Source organism: Aythya fuligula, chromosome 6 (genome assembly GCF_009819795.1).
Source record: "Aythya fuligula isolate bAytFul2 chromosome 6, bAytFul2.pri, whole genome shotgun sequence".
Classification (NCBI taxonomy): domain Eukaryota; kingdom Metazoa; phylum Chordata; class Aves; order Anseriformes; family Anatidae; genus Aythya; species Aythya fuligula.
The window spans coordinates 31,635,112-31,640,986 of record NC_045564.1 but is presented as its reverse complement, the minus strand read 5'-3'; positions in this window follow the sequence as shown (position 1 = coordinate 31,640,986).

Genomic DNA, 5,875 nt, shown 5'->3' with positions numbered 1-5,875 from the left:
TGTTCCAACGTTTTTGGGTGGGATATGGTAGAGCCATGTGTAGCCTCGTTGCAGAGTGGGTTTGATTCCAGGAGTGTTGCACACTGAATGAAATCTAGGAACACTGGCTAGTAACTCAGTAAGGACTAAGATGTCTTTACCTGTGTTGTTATAAAATCCTCTATTAAAGGAAAGCGCCCACCACCCACATAGCTGGTACCAGGGTTTGTTACCCTGGCAGAGGTTGTGATCCACGTTGGTTCACAACTACTGTTGACCAAAGGTGGCCTCCATAATGTATAGAGGGATAAGTCATATAGCTTTGTCAGCATTCTTAGGCATTGTGGCATTAATAATTTGTCTTACAATATGATGTCCTTCAAGCTTTTCACCAGCCTTTTTTTTAATTATTATTATTTATTTTAACAATTGCATCCTGCGAGGATACTGATATAAGACCTGTGTCCTCCTCAGTTATTGCAGTGTAGCAGGAAAAGGTGGTCAAGCTGGGACTGGGGGAGCTATGGTGTTTCTCGGAGAAAGAAAACTATGTAAGAGACTGGAGTTTTGGTTAGGAGGTGTGGAAAAATACCTACTAAAGGAGGAGGTTATCTTAAGAAAGGAATTACCATGAGGAAGGAGAAGAGGTAACGACGTAACTGAATAAGCACAGAAAATGATAAATGTACAACAGTCCTGGCACATACATACTAGAATAGTGTTTTTATATCATTATGCATTTTAATATATATATATTTTTATATAATTGAATGCAGAAACTGCTGTAATAGATTATTTTTTCTCAGGCTCTGATATAGTGCTTTCTACGTGCAGCTGTTTGTAGTTTTCTGTTCAGAGGCAGTCGCATTGCCTCTTGCAGATGCAAGAGCACAGGTAGCTGAGTTAGATGCTGACAGTTACTGATGGCACAGAGGAGTCCTCAAAAATCAGATATGCACTGCAGATAAAGTTGAAGAATTGCTTTATCTGATGAAAATGTTCTTAGAAGTGATCCAGAGATAAACTGTAAGCTGTGATGTTTCACTTTCATTCTCAGAACATTCAGCACATCCCAACAGATCCTTTGCTTAGCAACCTTGTAGGTCACAGTCCCACAGTGACACAGCCGTGGCAGGACATCTGGGGGTTCTGGTCTTGCAAGCTAATAGCTGCTGAAATCCTGGATGTTCAGAGATCAAGAATGAGAAAACAGAACCTGCAACACTTGTTCTTGCTCTCGAAGGACTGATATGATCCAGGCTTCAGAGTCAGTGGCAGCTGGCTGGAGGCATTACAAGTGCTTAAGGCAAGTGCACACTTTTGCTTATTGAGGTTTGTTGGGCTGAGCCCAGTCTGGTTGAATGGTACCAGTTGGCTCCAGATCTTCCTTCCATCACTTCCTTTTTGTAGTGCTGCTGTGGATTTGCAAATGATTGATAAATCAACCAAAGATGCTCAGTAGATAATTTCATTACTATTCAGGTAATCAGGACACTGCTTTTTCCTGCCACCTACTTTCCCACCGTGACATTGGGGAAACAGACACACCTTTGCGTGTTTTCCCTGCCACTTCCCTTTCTTTCATGCTGCCATCTCTGCTTATTTGCAGTGCTTTAATGGTTAGGTTTCTACCTCATCTGCTATAAAACAGCAGATTCAAAAAACCCAGTGAAAACCCAAGACCTATTGCCATAAACTCTTTGGCTGCAGAGAAAGCCACCAGATGTCAGCACAGCCTGTTCTTTCTCCAGGACCTACGTAAGCCAAGAAATATTGAATGTCTAGCAAGAGCGCTTATCTGTGAATTGGTTTAGCCTGCGAAGTCTGTGCTAGGGCTGCGGGAATGAAAGCTGAAACTTTCCTTGCAGAAAGTGTTTCTTTTTATATTAAAATCAAAGAGCGGCAAATTGAACTGGTATCAGTGCTTAAATTCCTCTTGTTAGAGCGCATGCTTTGTGGAGACAGTTCCAGCGTGTCTAAATCTTTGCACGCCGTGAAGAGGCATTTGCAGAACATTCATTTGAGGAATTGTCTGGAAAAGATCAGTGTTAATTTGCTGAGCTTTTGTCAAGTAGACTTTAAATATGCCTTTTTTTTTTTTTTTAACACAAGGAAAACCACTCAGAACAGACACGCATGCAAAGCAGAGCAAAAAATCTTCAGCAGCACAGCTTAAACACACAACAAACGTGTCCTCCATGCTTCTGCCCCTAAGCTCCTGCTATTTCTCCCTTGGAGTGCCATGGGTGAGGAGAACCTGGCACTGTGCTCTCCGGGCCATGCTTTCTGAGATGGGATATGAGTTGTGGAGCCCAGACCCAAGCACTGTGCAGAGCTTTATGCTTCGAATGATTGAAGTGTGCATGGATGGTGCCTGGTTAAGAGGGTAAATTAGGACTGTTGCACAGGGACAAGGCGTGACTGAGCTTTCTGCTGAGATTCCCATCATCCTGCTTGCAGAAGAGGGAAGTAAGCGATGGGGAGAGAGTGGGTGACATCAAGCCTTCCTTCTGATTTGGGCTGCTGCTTCTGCTCATTTCTTCTGCCCTGGTAGCACTGGTGTGCTAGGAGCAGTGCCTCGGTGCCAGGCTGTCCCCGTAACCCTCAGCAGCCGCTCACAGCCTGGAGGAGATGCATGGGCGACTGCTGCCTTCTGCCGTCTGTGAGAGAAGACTTCTGTGTGCGTGGGTGCGGGCACCACTGTGGTGCACATTGTCTGCAAGGTGTTATTCTCACTTCTCTTCCTTCTGCTCAGCACCCAGTTCTGCTTTGCAGGAGACCAGGACCTCCTCTGGAAGCGTGGTACGCCTGGAGGGTAGCTGGCAGCAGAGGTGGGTGTTTGGGTTGGTGAAGCAGCGGGGGAGAGGATGGAGCATAAAACTTTCATCTTCCTGTAGATACGGTATTTTTTGATCAGATATGGATTGTATTTTTTGTTTGCTGACATCCTCTCCATCTGATAGTGATAGATTCTTCTCTTGTAGTAGGCCAAAAGGGTGCAAGTTTCAGCCGGCAGTGAACGCGTTCAAGAGCTCAGTGTGACAGTTCAGGTTAATAATAGAATTTATCTTTGTATGTCCAGTTCTGCCCTCTGGCAGGTGACATGGTGTTGTGTACCATCAACGTCAGCAAGGGCTGCAAGAACTGCGTCTGTCTGCCCTCATTTCGCATTTTGGGAAGGTTTAATTCTGCTTTCTAACCTGGAGCCCAGGGAGCCTACAGGGCCAAGGGCCAGCATAGGAAAACAGGTTCTTGGTGTCTTACTTTTCTCCTTGACTTTTCAAAACTCCAAACATATTCTTTAAGGCCATTTTGGGAAGCCCTTTTTCTTCCATGGATGGAGGTTTTTTAAATGGAAGGTATGGTATCGCTCTGGTTTTGACCTTACTTTGAGGTCACACCTTTGACACTGTACATGTACATGTATTTGGTGTCTGTCCAACTGGAGCACATCTGTTGCTTTTACAGTCAAAGAAGCAACCTAGAAGTGAAAACCCCATATCCTAATAGTATTACGGCAATTTTTTCCACACTTCCCCACCCCTCAAATAAAAGGAACCTGGTCTTGCAGAAAGCAGGCTTAAATCCTAGTATCTGCATAGTATCTTTGTTTTCCAGAGTGCTGAATAATGCAGCTACTTAAAAGCAGACATCCAACTGTAGACAGCTCTTTAAGCCAGCAGGCTGGCATGGGACGGCAGCAGCTGAAGCTGGCTAATTGTGGATCAGACACAGGGAAACAGATAACGAGAGTAAGTTACCAGCTAACAGCAGCTGCAGTGGGTCCTCCACTGCTGAGGTTTCTAAATGCAAAGCAGATTATCTTTCCAGGGGAATGGCTCTAGTGCCATTTCAAGTCTTTGAAAGATTCCTCTAATGCTATGTGTATTATGTGATCCTCCCGACTGCCTGCACACAGCAGCTATTTTTAGGCTTTGAATAAGAAACTCCTGTGCATGCTCTGCCAAAAAGAACTGGCCCCAGACACAGATGGCACCTTCCTGCTGTTTATTGCATGCTCAACTTCAGGGCGGCCCTGACTGGCACTAAAAACCTTGTGCAGAAGTTCTGAAAAACATGCTTCTTATTAAGATGCAATAAACAGGTAAAAGAAAATTGTCTTACTGCAACAAATCTTATTCCTCAAAGCTGAGGCACAGCCTGCGGATCCCACTAGCTCAGTGCAGGAAATGTGAAGCCCAGGGGTACAGCAGACTTTTGGGGCTGCCTGTAGCAGCTCACACCGTTGTGCTGACCATCTTGGAGAAACTGAAGGAAATAGTCTGTACAGAGATGCTGAAGCAACTGCATTACCCTAAATATTTAACTGTAGCTTGATATGTCATTTTGTAAGTAAATCCCTGAAGAGCAAGAAACCGATTGGACTGTTAAAAGCCTCGTATTATAAAACAGAGGGAGTGAGAGAACTGTACCTGCAGAGGTTAAGCTTCAGCACAGGCATTTAAATGAACTCATTAAAATCAAGTTACAAATTAGCTCATTAAAATGCAACGCTGCAGATCTAGAAGTTGGTTGATCTGGCATGCCGCTTCTACGAGGAAGTGATATAAGAAACGGAGAACAAAATGATAACATTAAAACTCCTTTTTTTACCTTTCCAGTCCCACAAACCTCACTGGAAACTCCCTCTTCCTTGAACTCGGTATCGACAGGACTTTCAGTTTAGTGAATTAAGCTCGTTTGTTCCCGTGCTGCTGTGCAATAGCACTGGCTGACGTGTGTCTGCACCCACTGGTGACCTCCTGCGTGCATACGTAGCTCCCTAACATGGGTCCTGGCATGCTGGGTCACAGCAAAGCTCAGTTTTCACTTATTTTCCTGATAGCAAGGAGCTGCTGGCCTGAGTGTTTCATTTCTTAGTGTTAAATTCCAGATAATCACCCTATGCTCTACTACTGCCATTAAAGTAATGGTATTGTTGGGGTGGTTGTGGAGGAAATGCGATGGAGAAAAAACGAAATGAGTTCTGATATAATTGTATGGACCTGTTCAGAATATCTTTTATATAATTAAAGAAGCCAGTGATTAAGACTGGCCTTACTCTTACAGCTCTTCAGTTGGTTCTTACCTGTCCCAGAGGCAGACAGTAAATAAAAATATAAAGAATTTACACTCCACCTATATACTCTGCAGTAATATAAGTTTGTGTATGTCCTTATATACATAGAGAGACAGAATGTACTAAAAACAATTAATTGGGAAATCTTCTGCTAACCTCACTAAATCCCCTCTCCACAAAGGGATACATAGGGAATTCAAAAGCACCTCAAATTGCTTTTCAGTATTCCAGAATCAGAATCAATTATCCAAACTGGTGTGTCAAAGGTTTTAGAGACCTGATGCCTACAGAGGGTACCAGCAGAAATGCTGCTCTGCAGTAACAGGAATAGGTTTCAGGTTTTAAAGAGCTGCTGAGTGGCTGCCCAGAGTGCTGGCCTGGCACGGGGCCTCACCCCAAGGCACCCGATCGGCCTTTTTTTAGATGCTGTGGGAGTGTTGAACTGTCCGTAGGGCTGGGACATGTCTGGAAAGCACTGTGCTGCCTCACCAACACAGCCAGCTCCTGCTCGTGACAATTGTCTCTTTGCCATCAGTGGGAAGGGGCATGTGGGTATGAAAATCTTGTAAACAAAGCAATCCTCACTTGTGCTGGGCAAAAAGGTGAGTCTTTAGCCTTCAAGAGTCTCGCAATAAAACCACACCTTCCCCCTGGAAGCCTGTGTAATACTCATTCCTTGCTTCCTACTCTTCTGTTTGCCTGACCTAAAGATGTGAAAATAAGCTTGGCCAAAAGGGAAAAAAAAAAAAAAAAAAGATCCAAACATTGGAATACTTTATTGTAAACAGAAAATGTGCAAACTTGTGCTTTTATGTT